Below are 21,312 nucleotides of genomic sequence, written 5' to 3' on the forward strand. Positions count from 1 at the left end.
CATTTGCTTGTGACTCAGTGTATCATTCAATGTTCGCAACTGAGTATGATTAAGGATGGGTGATTCCAAAAAGATAAAACAAGAACAGGCCTGAACTCATATGGCGTATTTTTTACCTGAAACTCATCTCATATGGCATATTTTTTTGAAGTCAGGTAAGTGGGTGGAGAATTATTGGAGAAAAATTTAGTTTAAATTTTGATTTAACAACTGTTGGCAGAAAAGCTAGTATTAGCGAATGCTCCAAAAACAAATCCTGCAAGTTGCTTTCCCCAGTTTACACACAAGCTTTAACTATCTTTAGACTTGCACGTGTGGACAATGAAATAAAATGTTTAGCAAACGTCTGTAAAATAACTACTGAAGTAAAAGACAGTGAATGGTTCATTTAATGGGGAACCATCTTCTTCTGAGTGCCTAACAGATTTTATTGGAAAAATTGTCTTACATCTCACATTCATGTTTTGGCCTTGAGTACACGTTTTAATTGAATTTCACAGGACTATATAATTGCGGGAGAGCTGATGTAGGCTGGTATCAGGACCAACATGAGAATATTCTGAGAATTACACAAAATTTGGAGACTTTTTAGTGGCTATATACAGTAACCCTATTGCCTGTGAGATTGAGATGTCCAGAGTAAGATTTACTTTTATGAAATCAGCAGTCAAAGAGGATCTGATGCTTTTACCAGGGATTAGTCAACATTTGTGTCCCTCTATCTGATAGAGTCTCATTTCTTCTCTTAGGGAATGACTGCTGTGAAACACAGCGTGTCAAAAAATTAACACAGAAACTGGAAATTAGTGTTCATAAATGGCTGATACAGACTCATCACTGATTTTACTGAAGCTTTTGATCTCTGTTTTTTGAACACTTCCATAATTGGTTGGAGAAGCAACATGTGTTTGCTGGAAAAATAATTTGTAAAAACTTCTGGGAGGTTTTGGGAATTTTTTTTGGGGGGTGGGGAGCATTGTTTGATTTTTTTTTTTTTTTTTTCATCAGCATCTATTTGGAAATGACTAAAATTTGTGCCTTATGCTGAGGAAGGGAGCTTGGCATGAACTCAGCGATATTATTAGACACAGGAGAATATACACATGGGGTCAATGTTATGTATGAAAGCCACAGCAAAGAAAATTTAAGTAGTTTGGTGAGCAAAAAAACTTTACTTTCTGTGGTCTCCAAAAATGATTTAAAAATGGTGATTCAGAATTTCAGGGTCAGGAATTCTCCCATCCTTTCCTAAATGTGTAGGATGGCCCAAATCTTCCCAGTAGTGCTGTGCTCGTGAAGCAGCAAAAAGGAAAAAATCCTGAAAATGATGTGTGAGTCAATGGAGCCTGGGAAAGGCCAGCTGAGAGAAGATAGGTTCAGAAAGAAACATGATCAGAAAGGCCTGGGTAGTCAATTTTTATCCTTATGAGCATCCTTGTTCCTGAGTAGGATCCCACCAGCTTCCTACTGGGCTGTCCCATAGCCTCTTGAAATCAGTGTATTTGGTAGGATTTCGTGTTTTCGTTGTCTTCAGAGGTGTTTGGATGTCTTGCATTCTAAACCGTCAAACAGAAGAGTGATTTCATGTTTTATCCTATAAAACAGACCTGAAAGTTAAAGCTTAATCTTCCTCTCTCCTCCTATGCCGCTGTTCCCCACCCCAGCCCTCCCCCCAAAAAAACCCCAAACCAAACCAAAACTAAACCAAAAAAACCCAACAAAAACCAAAACGAAAAACAAACCGGAGTGGCTGGGGTGTGGTCAAGGGAGAAGTAGATTTTTAGTATCCAGTAGGAGAGAGATCAGTGTTAATGAGAGCCCTTTAACTGTCATCTTTACTTTTTGCCACAAGCCTGAAGCTCAAGGGTAGTCAGAGATAACAAACACCCCTGGAACGGTCCCAGATGAACCCTCTGTGTGTTACTGATAGCTCTGGGATGGGAAGCAGAGAGAATGTAATGATTGAGAAACCATAAGCCTCACAAAAGTGTCTGGATTATCTTTACACACACAGCCACGTAATCTCTTTTTATCAGATCTGAGAAGAAAGGGAGTCCCTCCTGTGTCATTCTCTCTGGGCTTTTATATCTTTTTTTAATCTCTTTTTATTTTTTCTCAAGAGCCTCTCTGGAGAGAGCAGGAGTGCAAAAGGACGTAAAGGAGATCACAAACTTGAAAATATGGGGATTTTCCAGATTGTCTGTGTAAATCTGAATTTTTTAGTTGATCCCAGTGGAGTGGAGTTGATTTACACTAACTGCAATTAGACACATTACGTTCTGTAGGAGTTTCTGGATGTGAAATCCTGCTGGTGATTCCTCTGGTTTTATTTAAGTTTGCTACTCTTTCGCAATGTTAAAATATTGGGGATGAGGGGATAAAAGCTCCTGATAATGTACTTCGCTGATGCTGTAAGGAAAATATTCTGCTTTCTGAGTCATTTGCCCTGAGCTGACTTTTCTTTTTTAATGGTTCAGGGGTTTCCTTCTTTAGCCATAAATTGCATGCAAATTCTTTTTTTGTATGTGTGCCTGTGGATGACAGTGTGTGTATGTGAGTGTGCGTGTGTGTCTTTCAGAAGCTAAGCCAAAGAGCGAGGCTGTTCCTTTAAAGCAAAACTGAAAAAAAATGCCTTCAGGCATCCTATTACAGTGGAATGAGCCAAGGATCAGGATTTGCAGCTCAGCTATATAAACCCAGCAGAATCTGGCTGATCTGACCAGTTTGCCTTACTGTCAAACGTTTCTGTCTTTCACATGCTCACAAGCAAAATTAGACAACGCAACTTCTCTGAGTTTTGACAGGACGGCAACAAAGTCAGAAGCCGATAGCTGACTTTAACGTATTTATTTCATGGAGACTGCTCACAGCGGGATCTAATCTGTCAGAGTCTGTAAGGTAAGTCTGCTTCCTTCCTGAATTAAAGAATCAGGAGCTCTTCTCCCACACAAACTTGCAATGACACTGTGTTCTGTCATGACCCTCATAGTTAGGACTATCAGTCTGAATAGTCAGGGATCTTATCAGGGAATATTTTTGAATTGGAGCATGCCTGCCTTTAGTTTGTCTTTATTATCTGGTGTAATAATAATGTAAGAAATATCTCGATGACAACAATCTGATCCAATGAATGAATGAAGGATGAGTTAATTGAATGCTGGACATCTGCAGAAATATAGTCAGAAACCTAATTGACAGAAAGGGTAGAAAATCAGATTTGGGATTTCTTCTTGGCTACTGAAGTGATATAAATGTTTTCCTCATCCTCACCTCGTGTACCAGACTAAATCCACTTGCAGTTCTTAAACCTCCCAGGTAACTCCTCTTCCTATGCTATTGTGTGTGACTTGAAAAGAGTCAAGACCTTTTTCTTTTTTAATTTGCTGTCTGCACACTTATTTGCACTGAAGCCTTTGTCACCTTCCTCCCTGCCCCCACTGGGCTCCAGTTTCTTTTAAAAGTATGGTAACATTAGTCTGCAGTGGGGAGCAAAAGACAAAGGAAGATTCAGCTGGTATCTGGTTACCAGTACTTAAACGGGTGGGTTCTGGGCAGTGGGAGGGTGAAATTCTCCATCATCATGGAAAAATGGAGACACTTGCTTTACAGTCTGTCTTAACTACTTGCTCCCTTGTGCACTGAGTTTTTCTGCATGACTGTGTCTGCACTTACCAGTTAGGCTCAAATTGACTTAAAATACAGAAGCTGACTGGGAGAAGGTGATCACACTTTGCTTTATTTAGGAGCTAAACCCACTTACTCAAAACTTGGTGTTACATCACCTTTGCAGAGTTTTCCCTGCCTGATTTGCTCTCTGGAGACCAAGGAGGAGAGTTTTGGGCAGTTTTCCTAAACTTCTAAAAAGTCTGTATCATACTATGCAGGAGAAAGATATGTTCAGATTGAAATGATGGTGACATGTCCTCTTGCACAGTGAAGACATAAAATTAAAAAGCATAATAAAGTTATTTATCACGTTTTCTTTCATGAAAATAATAGAAACCAATGAAGTGCATGCAGTTCTATGGGCTGGGTAAAAGCCTTATTGTCAAGCTGTTGTGTCTGGTTTTATCTCCCAGTTTTGTTGTTTTTTTGTTGTTTGTTTTTTTTTTTTAAATCATATTAAATAAAGGGAATTAATTTTACACTTCTCCTGATTAACGTTATATGTGTGTTTTGTTTCATTATGCTGAATTTGTCCATTTGCCTTTTAAAGCCATGAAATCTTAAGCATGCTGTAGTTCAAGAATGAGCTGAACAGTGGGGGCTAGCGACAGTCCTTGGAATTCTAGGAAGGCTTTCAGAAAAGTGTTACGATGTCTTTCAGGTTTTTTCTTACTGCTATTAGAAACTCAGGAGCAAATGTTTGATCAAATGAAATTTGGCCAAAAGAAGAGAATCTGTCTATCTGCAGTTCACCTTCCCTGGCAGTGAATTTTGAAAGTCTTGGAAGAGTTACCAGGGTGTTCCCAGTGCAACCCCTTTGCTACCCCTCTGCAGGCTGCTCAGGAGAGGATGTGCCTCTGAACTGAGCAGGGCAGTACCAGCTGCAAGGGGGCAGAGCGGGAGGGATGCTGCACAGGGGACTGCTTGCCCCCACTGTCACGGACCATTATCACACTCACTATCGTCAGCAAATTGCTATTCGTTTCCCATATTTTTTGCTCATTAATTTTATCCTCTGGCTCCTTTCAGCCCAAAGAAAATTCTTTGGAAGTTCCAGTCCTTAATCCTATAACTACAGTTACTTTATCAGTGTTTCCAAAGCTGTAGAAGAGCCAAAGGATCTGCTGAAAAGTGTACAGCCTGCAGATTAGAATGTCATGTCTCGTTTGGAGAGGAAGCTGATACTCTGCTGAAGGAATCTCATCCAGGTACATTGTGGTGACAGGCATACAAAGAGCAAACCAACCAGATCCAATTCTTCTGTGGAAATAATGATTCTTTACGATGTCTGAACTTACTGGGAGTATCCCTAAACTCAGGTCAAAAGGTGCTCCACAAAATTATGAGAAACTGTGTTAGCAGGAGATTTTTTGTTAATAGAAATCTATTACTTCTTTTGATCCCAGCTGTTTCAGACTGGATCATTTCTCCTCAATATTCACTTAAACTTAACTATCATGTTGCTAGAACAGCATTTCTAAAGGTGTTTGAAATTCAGATCAGGTGTCTTATTCTTCGTATTACTGCTTTTTATAAAATATCTTAAAAAAGCCAAAGACTAATCATGTATAAAGATGTTCTGACTTACTGTAATGAGACTGTCAAAGTTTGTTCTTGAGTATTGTTTCACTTCTTGATAAGAAAATGGGATTAGATGGCAGAGTCTGTGCTTCTTGGGGCTTTTTCATCCTCAAGAGTGAAGCAGATCTGAGGAGCAAGTGTGGGTTTGAAACAGCGATGTTGCTTTGGAGTCAGAGTTTTAACCCTTTCATCCCCTCTGGTAAAACCATTGAAATACTAGACCTGCTTGTGCAGTTCTCTGACATTTTACTCGTATAGCACAACAGTACATCTGTTCATCTGGCTTTGTAGGGTGTCTTCAGAGGTCTGAGTGGTGCTAAATGGCAATGAAATGTACTGGATTGTATAGTCGTTGTCTGGTGTAAGCAGGTGTCCTGTATTGGCAGATCTATAAGGGAGAAACAGTGTTCGTTCAGTTGGCTGTTTCCATTAGTGAACCCTGGTACCTGTTTAGGTTGAATATTACATTTGGAAGTAAGCAGAGGATGGTGTCAGCTTCGTTAGCTACACATTTACCTGTCCTATCTGTGTGACATGCATTGAAACATGAGAAATTCAGAGTGGTTAAAAATTACTTTAATTTGAAGCCTGTGACTTGATATATTCATCCTTGGACACATGCCATTGCAGTCTGCTAAGCGGAAGGGCCATTGACAGTTTTAAGGTCCAGTGTCTCATAAAGCTCTAGGCTTAGAAATGGATGACTTGTATCACTAGAAAGTTAGAAATCTCAGCTTTCCAGTCACAAAAAGGTATTTGTTTTGAACTATGGCAGTTTGAGATATTGGTCTTTCAAATTGTGCTCTGATTTACCAACATGCACTTTCTCAGACTTAATTTCTGGTGTGAATTTAGCACATCCATCTCGAAGACTGATCTCTGTTATCAGAACCAATGGTTATAAACTACAGAAGTCTGAAGTTACTCTAAAATGTAATAGCTACCCATAGCAGGTTTAAGAAGTCACTGATGTAACATTGGAGAAAAAAATCATTGTTGCTGAAGTAGAAAACTAAGGAAGATACCAACCAGAGTGAATTATGTTAATGAGTAAATATCATCACCCAGGCTCAGAAACAGGCAAAACTAGTACAAGTATTTGTAGGACTGGTAACTAGTAAGTTCTGGACAAGAAACATCATAACTTATGCTCAAGAGCTGGAAAATAAGGGATGTGTACAGATTACTTATAAGTTTATAAGATGTAATTTAATTCATTAAACTGCTTGATATCAAAGTGGACTTGCTGTCCATGGCTTCTATTGGTTTTGTGTAGGAGTTTATTGTAAGTTGATGATGTTGTTACTATTGCTACAGCATTTTAGGGCCTCATTGTATTAGAAAGAGGGAATAGACAGAACAAGTGATGCTCTCTGCCACAAAGAGCTTACAATTGCTATTATTAGCTGTTCAAAAAAGTCCTTTGTGTATCAAAGAGAAAAAAAAGAAGGAAGAAGGCAGTTCTTTGAGAAATGGGACTACCAGAAAGAAGGAAAATGAACAACCCTGAGAGACAATCTTGAGCCATCTCGGTTTCCATCGAGCTCTGGGGTTTATACAAATGTGAAACTTCCCCTAACTCAGTGCTTACTGTCCTCTCATGCGTTCGACCCTCTGTCCAATCTGAGCTGAAGTTAAATGCCTTCCACATGTGGGAAAAGTTAAAAACCGGGCATTCTTCCAGCTAGTGAAATCTTTCAATGTATGATGTCACTAAACTGTGTGGAATGGGCAGACTGGGGAGGAGGAGTCAGAATAGGATTCTGCCTGACAAGAAATGTCTCCTGATCCAGCAGAAAGTGGTCAGGCATTGAAAGAAGGAATATAATAGGGATCCTTCTGCTAAAAGGACAAAGTTTGAATTACTTAGTGTCTCTTTTTAACATTCACTGGAATGATATATGTGCCCTTATAACTAGACATGGCCTTAATGTAATATTTTACTGGATTTCTATATGCATCATTTATCTCTCTCTTATATACTGCATATCCTGTTACTGACAAAACAACAACAAAAAACCCCCTGCAGCTTCAGAGAGTATATCTAGATATAGACTTCAAAGAATATTAGTTAACATACATTATATACCATAAAGTACCCCTCATAAACAAATGTGAGATTTTGCTGCTCAGGTTGTGAGTCAATGAGAATAACTTTCCATTTATGTTTTTGTTTGGCTTATGCATGAGTCAGTCACCAAAGAGAAATTCATCCTGAGTTGATCTTGTTGCAAGAAATTTCCCCAAATTCACATCCTTAATTGTCTCGCCACTGTAGTTTCAATTAAACTAAGGTGGGATGTTGCCAAGTTTTCAGAACTTCCAACTAGAGAGTGCCTGTGTACGAATAGCCTGTGGCATTTTGTATTCTTTGGGTAGCGGAGAACAACGTTGCCAAGTTTGTATTCAGTCATCCATCACATATTAGCCTACTGGAGGTCCATTCTTCCCTAGCAATAGGGGAGCTCTGCTTCCTACTTAGAAAGATTACTCACACAGAAAGCTCTTTCCCCATAACCAGAATCGCACAGGGAAGAGAAAGGAAGCTTTCTTCAATTCATATAAGTGCTCGGTTTCCAAACTCTTGACAAAAATGATATTGTTTCATGCTTAGAAAACATATTCTTTTTAGTAATCGAGTAGAAAGTACAGGGTTACAGGGTGATAGAACAGACATCTTTAATACAGAATTTAAAAACAGTTGCTTGAATCATATGCACAACAAAGGTCTATTGTAGTGGTCTGCCTCTTCCCCGTGCCAGGCTGTAGCATTGACTATATGTGTATAGATACTGGCCAAGATACTCAAAGGAGTCTGAAATTGGGTGCCTGGGGAAATTCCACTGTAATGATTTTGCTTCAGCTAAGTACTTGAGCTGTGCCTTGTCCCAAGATGCACCAGAACACGATAAGCTCATAAACCTAAAATTACAAATGCTACTTTTCTTATGGGATTAGGAAATTAACCATAATATTAATCTAAACTGTCTTGATTCTTCTTTAAATTTATTCTCTTTCACACTATTCTGGCAGCACAAAGCTAAAAGAGGATGTAAATATCTTCTTCCTAGTATACGTGAAAATAAAATTGTGAGATCGTTTCCCTGTGTACCCGTCAGAACTGGCTAAACAGTTATTTCCACAGTCAAGGAACTCCTGCTGGAAAGGGATTTATAAAAAGATTTATTTCCAAGAAAAGACTTAATATTTCATTCCTAAGAAATTAAAAGAACTGGAAACAGATTTTGTCCATCAGTTTTGGGCTTGTCTTAAAGACAGTATGAGGTGTTAGCAGGTGAGAGATCCAACTGTGAGCTGAACACCCTTGTGACTGTGGTTTTCTACCTCTTTGGTTTGATGAAAAGCCTTTATTTGGACAGGAAAGGTTCGCTTTCAGTGTGTGTTGTACACTTCAGTACAAGACCTTAATGGTTATCTTCCTTCTTGGCCGGGAATGATCTCATTTTGTCAGAAGTCAGTTTGTTTGTTTCCAAAGGAGCTCAGTGTCCACTTTGCACTGGTTCTTTGTTTTTACGGGTTCTTTTGGAAAGCCAGCCTCTTTTGGATGTGCTGAATCCTCCTAAATAGTTTCTCTGTGCTCTGTGACAAAGGTCTATGCCAAGAAAGATATAAAGGTAGCTTGTGATGTGTAGGCAATCCATTCCTCTTAGTGAGACACAGTGTAATGCATATTTTTCCTTTACTTGTGGCTTGTACTTCCCTTCTGCATTGCTTGTACTACAGTAATTCAAGTCTGACTCAGAATGAATGCTGCACACTGTAGACTACAAGTCAAATGAGAACAGGATGCATATTAAGGGAAAGGTCTCAGATCATTTTTCTTATTGAAGTATTTTGGCAATGTAAATAGTTTCCAGGAAAAAATGCTGGCATTTCCCATGGTGAGAATTTCTTATGAATGTCCTATCTACTTTTCCAGTTTGGTGGCCAAGTGAAGTGTTTATAGGAGGATATACCATCTACAAGCCAGGGAATTTATGTTTCCACTGCCAAGTGTTAATTATGATGTAGACTTAGACAATTTACAGGTTAGCAAGTCAATCACAGTGGTCCAGCACTACAAGTGATGCAGTTCCTGGTTTGACAGAAAGACTGCAGGACCTAGAGAGAGTGACATTCTCAAATGCATTAACATTATTTGTACTTTATATGCCATTCTCAGGCCATTATTTCATATACCGTTTATTTGCTTTCATAGTAGTACACTGGGATTTGACAGGGTTGCTGGCGGAAGCGAGGAAATATGGTTTACCAGCCAGCCTCTCTTTCCACAGCCAGGCATGTGTGCCTCTCTGTGTTTTCCCCATCACTGGACATGGTGCCTAGGCGTTTGCATGTCTGGAAACTCAGTGTCACTGCCTCATCTGCGTTCTCAGAAGCCCTGTGCTTCTGCTTTATGTAATGCCATGTCAGTGCTGAGGAAGGTAGTTTTGGACGCAGAGATAATTTGCTTTGGTTTGGTTGGGATCCCTCTAGATTTGCGTCTGATTAGATTTCCACATTACCAGTGGTCTCACTAGCTCTATTCAAATGGATGAAGTCTCATCTGTAAGAAAAGGGAACTGATCCTGAATTAATAAAGTGATTTCCAGGTTGTGGCCTGATGCTGTTTATGTTGCTCAGAACATGTGTAGAAACCCTTAAACCATAAAACTCACATTTGATGTAAGAAAAGTGCAATTCTTCTAAATAGAAATATGCTCTATATATCCTATAATCCTGTGTTCTAATATCCTATTAATATGCCCTACTACACTGATGAAAATGGTGCCTTAGTGTAAATAGAAACTGATCTACGGTGCCTAACTGCAACAGTTTCACCTGAGGAGAAAGCTTTTTCTGCTGGCACGAGGAATTATTATTTCATTTTGATATGGGGTGTTGAAAATATGCATATAGTATGCTAGCTTGGTGCTGTCTTAATTACATAGTAGAGAAATTTCTTTTTGCAGAGAATACCTTGATCTGATCTGATTTGGCTTGTGCTTAGATAAGTCGTAGAGTAGCACAGAGATAAAACCAGCCTGACTGAGAGGAAATTAGAATCCACAGAGCATTTTTCATGCATAGAGTGGCCCTTCATTGTCTGCATTATTCCTTGTCCGCTTCACTTCAGCTTGCATTTCTGAGGGGATGGTTTTCTCCTATGCAGAGTTCGGAGGCTGCCAGCCAAATTCTCATGTGACACAACTGCATTGATTTCACTGGAGATCTGTTGCTGGATAATTGAGCTCCACATCCCTTCTTTTATTCCACAGCTCAAATTGCTGTCAGCTAAGACTTTAGCACAGACAGGTCTCGAGTCACTGTGGGTTAAGAGAACGAGGTCAGAACGCTGTTGGTGGAGGTCTCTCAAGTCTCCCATTAGTGTAACAGTGCCCAATTTGTTGACATTTGAAGCAGCAGCGCAGATTTTTGTCTGAGTTCAGTCACCATTGCAACTAATCACTTGCTCAGGGCTGTGTATATGGCTGTATTTTCCATTACATTACATAAGTGCTTCTGCTTTGCATCAGAGCACTGAGAAACATCCTCAGATTTAGAAAGTCTATTCTCTTTTTCCAAATGCCTTGCACTCAATTTGTTTCATATTTTGTGAATCTAATTTATATTTTGTCTTGCCAAGCCATGGTTGATTTCACTCCCATCTTCACTCTTCATTATGTAGTTTGTTCTACTAAGAGCTTGCTACCCTTCCCTAGGTTGCCAAAGAGGCAAATTCTTGATGCTACCACATCTGACAGAACTAGGCCAAACAGATATCTAGCCTGGGGGCTATTACTGGAAGTCAGATTTCAAGGAACTCCTTCTGTGGTCTTGTGAGTTAGAAAAATGTGCACATTCCTGCAGATTTCAGATGCTAGTACCAAGGACAGAGGAGCTCTGGCGGGGAGGAAAAGCTGCCCAAGTAAACTAATAATTAGTTTAAACGCAAAGAATTGTCTGGGGAAGGGTTACCCATATGCTTCCCCAGCTTCTTTTAAGATGATGACCAAAGTTTGCTAATGATAGGAGGCAAGTAATAATATTTCTGGTCGCCAAGAATAGTACAGGCTTTTATGACTGAGTTCTGAGACATTTTTAGAGATGTCATTTTCAGTGCTTGAATAAGTATATGGTTAAATCAAAGTAAAATGACAAACTGCATTCAAATAACTGTAATGAATTCTGAAAGTATCCTGCTGCCTGCTGACCAATATAATTTGTAGCAATTCATACTACTTAAACACTTTTAGATGTTCCAGACTAATATACATGTAAATTATTTGTGCTCTTAGTTACAGCAAAGTCATTAAAACAGAATTCCTCATCACTTGTCTCTGTATGTGACATTCCTTCAGCTAAAATCACTTTAAATATGAAAAAGTGTGATGCTGGGTGTATGGAGTAGAATTTTGGCTAACCTCTTCCTTCTGACCTCCAGGAGAATTTAAAAACCCAGCTTCACCAGAGATGCTGTACAAAGCAGTGTTGTCTCAGTGTGCTTAGCCTATTCACTTGTACACTATGTGAGTATTGCTTAACATGTCAGCGGTCTATGGTTCTGTGGTCAATGATCCTATTTTCACCAATAATTTTGGTAAATTTATTCATTTGGCATCTGCTTTTTGTAGAAGATCACCTATTTATTCACCTATTCATATTATATTTATCAAGAGTACTGATGATTCATTTTCTACCTCTCATTATCTGTAGAAACGCTGATGTTTGATACCCCAGTTGTGCATTTTAGAGACAAATGAGACTGTCCAAACTTCTATCTCCAGAATTGGCTGCTGCTTTGTTTTCAGAAAGTCTTGCTCAATGTGAAAGGAGTGGGAAGAAAATTCAGAAGTCCTGAATTTCTGCTCTTCCCATCCTATCGCAAAATCATCTAGAATTTTGTGAAATGGTCTCTGGAAAACCTATAGGTGGTTTTGGAAGAAACACTGTGAAGAAGGGTCTGGAAATGAAGCGGAGCTTTGTATGTGGAATGAACCTAAGTTACCGTGATTCATGCAAAAACGCACACAAACCTCATAGTTTGAAACTGCATCAGCAGAGACCTCAAAATAATTCAAAGTGAAGTCTCTAGTGTCTACCCAGAAAATAATGAACTCCTGACAAAGTGTAACTTGGCAAAGAAACTTTCCAAAGACAAGTTTAGAAAACTGTAGATCTTTTCCAGCTCTGCATCTTTGCTATGAGGAGGAAAAAGCCAAGAGACCAAGCAAATGCTTTTGCTATTAGGAAAGGCTTTATTAAAAGGTACAGTCCATGCTTAGGAGGCAAGAGTGATTTCTGCTGTGAGATTATGTGCAAAAGTTGCTTTTGCTGTGAAAGGGGTTTTTTATATTGGAAAAGGCTCTAATCTAGGCTTCAGTGTCTGTGGCAGCTCTGCTATGGACTTGATTCAATTCCATATTTAACAGTCCAGAGTTCTACATGTGTCTTCAGAGACTAATGGGTAAAACTCGCTTCTGTGCTGTAAATGCAAATGGGGGATTCAATAGGAAACTAAGCAAAAGGAAGGTGTGAACACATCCCTTTTGCTTTCCATGGGGTCTTTCTGAGATGACCCATTTCTATAGTTCTGCTTTTGTTTTTAGAACAGTGACAGTTTTCTGAGTCTATTGTCTTTGCTGCTGTGCACATCACTGATGTGTCCTGCTGTTTCTAATGCACAGGGGTTTTTTTTGTCTAGGATGTATCTGCTAGTGGCTTTTTTCTTCCAGCTCTGAAAGCTACAGAAAGAACAGAGATTGCTTTCCAGACGGGAGAAAAAAAGCAGATGCATAGTCCTGTCTTTTTTTCTTTTTTTTTTTTTTTTTTTCTCTCAAGTTGGTAGCAAATTGCTCTACTTGGCTGATTGCTGTGCACCCTGCCCTGAGTCTGAATGCAGCTCAAAAGCACCCCACTGACCGGCTTGTTTTGTTTCTCTTTTCTGAGTTCCCATTTCCAGAAATTGATGCTCAAGTGTTCAAGCTCTTAACAAAAAAACCAAGCTCCAAGGACAGACTGAATTCCCTTTTAACTTGTGGATCATTTCAGTCACTGGGAGCTACACCAGATAGGGTTGGTGCTAGTTGACCCATATTTACCTCTTGTAATTCTCTTTCTCTTTTTTAGTTTATATGTAACACATTTGAATAATCTGCCCCATAAAATAACTATTTTGTTTCTTGTGGCTTGTATAAAAATCCTTCTGTGGTTTGAGCTGGATGTAGTAGTATTCTCTACTTCCTGTCTGAAAGTATGAATCACTTCAGTTGTGTAACAGCAGAAGACGTTGCTACACAACAGTAGGTACAGCTCACCATGGAGCAAGATTGTGTCTACAAGTGCGTATGAATGATTCCTCTGATTTCATAAAATGTCTGGAGACTGTTATAGATGAAAGGGCATTCTGTAAGTGAACTAGCTGGACCCGTGTATTTTGTTGCAATTGCAGATTTTTCTCAAATTTTCTGGTGTGTTTCTCTGTGGGTTTTGTTAACCATATCATTTATTTCCATGGATTCTTAACATTATTCTGGTAATTGACTTGGCACATCCTATATTTTGGCTTCAGAATAACTCTTCAATTTTCTATTGTTACCCTAGAATTTTGAGCAGTCGTGTAGCTATCTGCATATTTGCTACACAGCTCTGGTCAGACTTTTTTGATCAGTAAAAAAGACATTACCCTACTTGCGACTCTTTTTCTCCCTTACATTACAGGGGATAACACTCCAGTTCTTTGCCTTTTACTTATGTATTTTCTGGCAATTTTATAGCACTCTTCAGCAAGATACTTAATTATGGAAATGAGAATGGGACTATGAGGTCCTTGCAATACTTAATTCACTGAGACATACATTCCCCCTGTGGGGTTTTACCAGTGGATAGACCGAGACACACCAGATGATTTATAAAGTAATTTCCGTGCAGGATGCCTGAGTTTCAGACCTCAGTTCTAAGCATGATACCACACCATTAATCCCAAGGTTGTGAGCACTTTCTGGAGTCTCTGCCGAGAGCACGTGGATCTGTGGGAACTCCACACATCCAGCCCTAACAAGCCAGCTCTATTCAGCTTCGTTTCTCTCCTCACAGTTCAGAAGATTCAGAGATGGCACATTCTTGGTTAGGAAGCTTTTGTCTGAACTACTGTTGAGAAGTAGTTTTTCCAGGCCTGGGGAATCCATTCAGTGGGAGACCTGTTCATTTCTCACTTTGCAATGATACTATAACTGTCTGTGCCTCACTGTTTTGTTGAACTATAACTCCCAGATGAACATATTCTTTGGCTGCCCTATATATCAGTACATCTCAAACTTTATTTCCATTTTGATTTTCCCATCAGTCAGCAGTAGACTCCCTAGTAAGTCCATCTGGCAGTTTGTATTCCCGGTTTTCATAAAGGAGAGTCTCTGATCTCCAGAAAGATCCGTCCTCACAGCACCACAAACCAAGGCTCTGTGGTAAAGCAGAAATAAGCTGCATGCTCCCTTGCCTGCCACCGCCTTCCACATGTCCCTGCTGGACAAATCCAGAAGATAATTGTTCATTTTCTTATGCTGCCTGAGCAGCAGGGCCCAATTCACACCAGTGTACAAGCCACTCTTGTAAATTGTCAGTTGAAATTTATTTAAAACAAACAAAAAAAACTCCAAATGAACTTTTCTTTGGCTTTCTCAGCTCAGCTTTCAGAGTTTCACCTTTTCACATAATAAAGGGAATAAACTTAATTTGTAAAAAAACCCTGTGCATTTTATAGATGCAGCATTTTAATTTCCTGGGCTTTGCAACTCTAAGGCAGAAAGAAGGAGCAACATAAAACATGTGAGACATTACTTCAGTCAACCTACTACAGATTGCATTATTCCCTTGAACTCATCCTTTTACATGATCTTATCCTTATTTTGCCTCAAACAAAAACTGTATTTTAAAAAAAATAATACTGAGACGTATTTTTAGATGCTGTGAATCACTGAAGTGCCGCAGGTCAAATTCACCAGCTGGTCTAACATGCCTTGTAGGAAAAGCGAAAGTGGAATTGGTTAATATACCAGAACAGTACAATCAAATTAGAAAACTGAGAAATCCTGGTATCTGTCTCCTCAGCTCCCCCCCTGCGCCCCCTCCCTAGCTCTTCTTTCTTCTCTTTTCTCAGTCTTTCAAGCTGTTTGTTTCACATCTTGAGCCAAGATGATTTCCAGCCAAACATGCTGGAGGGTGCGGGAGGGAGTGTTATTTATCTGTAGTTACGATACTTTTTTGTATAATAAGCAGAACTTGCGTTGCAAACAGAAGAATCAGTGTCCTCAAAGACAGTAAGAAACAGGAACATAATTGGACAGTGAGTCCATCAATAAAAAGCTTTTTGTGTTTTGAGCACTATTTTTGAAGTATTTTGCTACGAAAATTCAGTTTGGTGTCTAATGGTGTTTTAAAATGCACTGATGTGTCTTACTTCCCCGTGGGCATATCTCTGCACATTTAGAGGTGTAAATGAACATAAGATTTTTTTTTTTTTTTTCTCCTCTGGTCCTGGGATGAAGAAGAGCATGAGTTTCACTTTCATAATACTTTTCACTTAGTAGTTGAACTCCAGCCTGCTCTGTGTTTTATTAGAAAAAGGAGGTTGAAGAAATGATTGAGGTGGTTATTCTTTCAAAAAGGCCATTTTCTTCAAAGCAAGCCATAGCAGAAAAATTACTGGTTTGAAAGAACATTTCCTCAGAAAGGTTTTTCAGGTTAGGATGGAATTTTTTCTTGAGAAAGGAAACTCCTGAAATGCTACTGACTATAGTTTTCTTTTTGCTGAGTTTTCAGGAATAGACTGAAAAATGGCATCTTTCAATGGCAAAATATGAGTTGTGAATAAACTTTCAACCAGTTGTACCTGTTACTTTATCATCACTTGGTCACAGCTCTTTTATAGTGCTTTCTTCATGGAGCCAGCCTTTGTACGTCTGTTTCGTTCCTCAGGCATCCAGTGGAGAGGACAGGAAAATACTGAATGCAATAATCCAGAATGAGAAGCACTGAGATTTTTTTCTAATCACTGATGTCACCAAATAACTAATCTGAAATAATGTTATTCTAATAAGTACAGGTATTTAACAGTAAATATTTTACCATTTATAGGCATTTTTGCGCGCTTACAGGTAAGTTATTGCAAAACAACTTGAGCTTTGCTCTTCTTAGACTTCAAAACCTAAGGCAACCCTGGGTATATATCCTGCAAGGGAAATTACTAATAATTTAGTTCTAACTCACTCTTTCCTTGCTCTCAGAGCCGAGCTGGTGTTCCTGCTGCATGGCCAGGGGTACTACAAAGCATTACAAAAGTTGCCTGAGCTGCAGGATGAAAAATAATCTAATCCAAAGGGCTAAGTCTTTCTGAAGTCAAATAAAAATCGAGGGCACATTTTAGTGTACCTCCCCATAACAGAACAGAAGCCCAGTGTTTTGGTAAAGGATTTCAGTGCTGCAGAAGGTAGGTGCTGTGTCACTCCAGCAGTGAGAAGCATATGATGGCTTCTAGGGGGCTTGTGCTATTTGGATAGTGCACTGTGATCCTTCAAGGTGAAATTTGCCACATGTATGTGTATAACTAGTATCTGCCACAAGGTTGGGCTCTCTAGAAAATTTGAGAATAGATCAAGACCTTTGTCCTGTCATGTGAGAACAAGTAATCCCTTTCTTGTGCCTCTTTCCCATCTTATTCCTCTCTCCTTTTCCCGTTGGGTAAAGTGAAAAAAAACCCAAACCCAAAACAAAAAACCCCAAAAAACAAAACCAATTTATTTATTCACTTCTCAATTCTGCCTGAGACTGTTTTTTAAAGACCCTTCTTTTGTGAGTTTAATCAGATGCTTGATAACAGAAAAAGCGTTGCTAACTAACCCGGGGTACAAAGAAGCCCCTTCAGAGGAACACATGACCTCATCGACAGGATTACTCTATCACATGAATTCAGACTCCATCGCACACCCAAAATAAATGTTAGGCTCCATTTGGAGTGAAGTGCTTTATTCACCTCCATTCGGCGGGGCATATGCTTTGCCAATGTCTTCCTCAGTCACTGGGATTAAACATGTATGGAAATTCAGCACAAGAGGCAGATTTTCCTGGTCACAAATAGCCTGCCTTGCACTCAAAAGCTGCTGGCTGGACCGTGCCTTTGGGCCATTGCCCTCCTGGAATCAGTGAGCTCTGGCACAGGTTTGTAGTTGTGGAGCAAGTCTGATTTTCACTCCCAGCTCCCATTGTCTGTCTTGGTATTGTTGGCTGCTCAAAGCCTTGGCAGCCAGGAGCTGACTCTGGGAACCCTTGTGGGGTCACACACAGCGCTTCAAAAACTACCTCTTTGCCAGAAGGTGGCATGCATCCCTCCCTGATATATAAGTGACACCATTGTATTGCCTCGATGCCTTTGGGGTCTCTAGCACCTAATACTGGACAGCATTGATATCCTTAGGGTATCCTTTTTTTTAGCCACTGCTCGGGAATTATGTGGATTTCTAACCAGGTGCTTTGAAATGTCAGTCTGGGTGTACAGACATAGCTGTTGCCCCGTGAATGAAAAGGAGGGCATGGAGAGCAGTGCAGCCTCCCACCCTGGCACAACAAGGTAGAGCAGCAGAGACCGTAGGGTCTTGAAGAAGAGGCAGGAAAGGCTGCTGCAGTTGCTGAAGTAAAATTAACTAAAAAAGGCAAGATCCTGCCAAGTCACAAGCTGGAGGCATATTTGATATAAGCCGCATTATCCATAGTTAAAGTCCCATGAGCGTGCTGAAAGGCAACACATCTGCATTTATTTGTTTCTAATTATACACATTTAACAGTATATTACATGAGAGATTAAACACCAAGTTATGAGCATGGTTTGATTAATTCTGCATTATGCATCTAAGTCACTCAGCAATTATCTTCATTCTTTCTGAACTCAGATAATTGTATTAATTCTGGTGGTACAAAAAATTAATTATTAAGAGCTTTGAATTCTTGCGCTTAGTACAGGTCTCCATCTGAGTGTGGTTTGCTGTATAGAACTATGACGTAATGCCACGTTGGATGCTTCTCATAAACAACTGTGTTTAAATAGCCATAATGCTCTGGTACAAGCCAAGAGAAGCTGGGATATTCTAGGATTCAGCAGATGCCATTTCCTTAGGGTCTGATTCTGTAAATATGAATTCTGCGTAGCACTTGTGATACCTGTTGGTGGGACAACAGATGTTGCAAACCCTTGTTCTTGAGGTTTTCCAATTGATATTCATGATTGTTTTCATTAAGCGAGGGTTCAAGCTGTAATGAGAGCCTCGTTACAATACATGCTGTGCCTTTATGTTTTCTTAAGGGACAGCAGGCTGCTTTTTAGCATGACAGCCCGAATGTACAAGTTTGAAGTTATTGGCAGGAGGCAAGGTTCAGGGGTGGTGGCCCCTCACGGACCCTGAGGAGCTGTGCTCGGGCCGTAAGCAGAGCAGAGGCCGTGCAGGTTCTGCCACATTATTTGCTGCCCTGGCACTGCTGGTGGTGCAAACTGCAGCAGGGGCTGTTGCTGCACCTCCCCAACACACTTGAAATTGAAATCTTCTTATAGTAACGCAGAGCATTTCCATAAGACTAATCTTTTTAAAAACACAGGTTTATTTAATTTTCTCCAATGGCGGCTGGCCTCTGGAATGGCTCCAAAGGAAGCACTGAGTTTATTCTATAAATAATTGCATGGGCATGGCCTTAACAAGAGTATCTTACACTGAGCGGCCCTAAAAACATGGTAGTTGTTTCAGAGCAGCTCTGCTCTAGCCAGACTGTAATTTCCAAAGGGATCTCATTTGCCCTTTTCACCATCTATCTTGTCTACTGTCTATCTGTGCCCTGTTTAGAAGGTGGCTGTGATTAAACCTTATTAAGAACTGTAGCCACTTGGCTACTGTTTTTAAATATACGTGGGGTTTCCTCTAATATGTGTAGTATATAAAAGCATTAAGAGACAACCCCTAGCATGAAGATCACAGAACTTGGGCAGAAAAATCAAGAGCAGGAAAAGTCTTTTCATAGGGGGTAAATTGAAGAATCTCTCTAGAGGAACAGTTGAAACCATTAAAATAATCAAATAATTTAGTTTACTTATTTGCACTTTGTTTAGGGTGCACATCTCCCATAGACTTATTAGAAATTGGGATGATAACTGACTTGGCTAAACTCATGCCAGAAATTAGGACTAATCTTGGATCTCACAAGTCCCAACACAGTGCCATATTTACACGCCTGGCTCTCCTCTGAGTTCTTGCTCCTTTGCTCTTGGTGGAATAACAGTAGCAGCACTAGTATATTCAGGCAGAATTTCTTTGCTTTTCTCATCATCAGCCAGGTAATTCCTAAGACATAGAAATCAAAGAAGTCTTTAGGACTGTGAAACTGGAGGGCACCTCTTGGTTGTTGAGATCAATATCCTGTTATTGCAGATACCTCCTCACATAATTTGTTTTTCACTTCTATTTAATTATTTCATGTTTTTAGCAGTCATTTTCTCCCAGCTGTAATTCTGCCAGCTGACTTAATTTTTCTTTTAATTCATGAGATTTGCTCATTATGTTTAATACTTCATTGATCAAAGGTGTTACTGATACTGGAAGAAGACCACCTCTCATCTCTGAACTTTTGCCCTGCTTTGAAAAACAGCCAAACTCATTGTTTAGTTTGGAAAGGTCTGTTCTCTCTCTGAGATCCTGAACAAGGATAGACCTAGAGAGATTTTCCATGGCTAAGAGTACAAAACTTTTGAAACAAAGTAGTTTATAATGGAATAATCATGCTAATTTAACTCAAAATAGTCACTGTATGACAGAAGGTTTAGTCTCTCATGGGGCTCCTTTTATGCTTATCATTCAGAATTTGCCATAGCTCTTTCACATTTTTATGGGTGTTGGCTTCAGTAGGTTATTTTTCCTTCCCCTTTTGTGACACTGTCATGCTGATGGCTTTGAAATATGAGCCTTTGCTAAATTCTAAATTGTACACAAAGCAATTAATTAAAATTCCTTCCAAAACAGCCTTGGCAAAGCCCTGTCTATGTGCTGCTTTTCAGCCAAGGTAGAATGGGCGGAGGCTAAAATGAATCCAAATGGTTTTATTTAAAGATGACGTACAGTAGGGTCTGTGAACCAGAAACTACAGCTTCCCTGAAGTAGAAATGTAATCTAAGAGCCAAAGCCAATGATGAAAAATTAGCTGGAGTGAAGAGTTCACACTTCACTGGGTGATGTTTAATGCAGGATCTCATGGGCTGGATGGGGCAAAAAATATCTGTGTATTTGTTTTAATTGCTGTTCTCTGAAACAGTCTGAGATATAAATCTGATCACAATTCTAGTGATCAGTGATCACCAGGATCTAATGTAGGGTTCAGTTTTGGTAATCAAAATTTTGTTTTGTTTTTATTAGTAATTCCAGTGGCAAGGGCAAAGCCATCAGAGTGTATGATGGATGCGTTCTGCACATGATAACTCTAATCTGTGAGAGCTCAGAAATCAATCATGGATTAACTGTGCAAATCAGTTCCCATCTCTGCATTCAAAGTGCCCTTAATTTGTCAGTGTTCTCAGTCCCATGAAGGGGGCTGCTCTTAAATGTGTGGTGCCAGCACTAGATGAAAATCAGGTGCCTTCAGGGTGTATCCAGAGCTCTGAGTTGTGGATGCTTACCCACATCAAACACAAACTGCCAGTTTGCCCTTAAATAAAAAGGGTTGAAGTCATAAAGGCAGACTTATGAAAAGGAAAGTGTGGTATTAGGGTCTGGTAGTGTAAGGTGCTGTAAATGCCTTCTGGGAGGTGCTTGTGTTTGAACTACTGTGATGGGACTCAGCAGAGCTGGATCAGCTTTGTCAGTCCTGCAGTGGGTAAAATACTTTGGCCTAAATGCAGAGGCTTCTAGGAGCTCGGGTGTCAGTGCCAGCCTCTCTGTGTCTCACTTTTCCACATTTAAAGTGGAGGAAATGACATTTTATTTGTCCACGATAATTACAAAATCTGTTGCAGAAAAGGGTTTCTGCCATGCCTACAGC

General features: G+C 39.7%; 1 protein-coding gene across 4 annotated transcripts in view; it reads left to right on the top strand.

Annotated features, from left to right (window-relative positions):
• Nucleotides 1–2,740: 2,740 nt before the first annotated feature.
• Nucleotides 2,741–21,312, top strand: part of TNC (tenascin C) — a 72,651-nt gene continuing 54,079 nt past the window's right edge. For all 4 annotated transcript variants that reach the window (XM_074923684.1, XM_074923685.1, XM_074923686.1 and 1 more), the window contains exon 1: nt 2,741–2,898. The gene's annotated coding sequence lies outside the window, so the exon portion shown is untranslated. The remainder of the gene's footprint in view (nt 2,899–21,312) is intronic.

This window comes from Athene noctua, chromosome 20 (assembly GCF_965140245.1).
Source record: "Athene noctua chromosome 20, bAthNoc1.hap1.1, whole genome shotgun sequence".
Taxonomy (NCBI): Eukaryota; Metazoa; Chordata; class Aves; order Strigiformes; family Strigidae; genus Athene; species Athene noctua.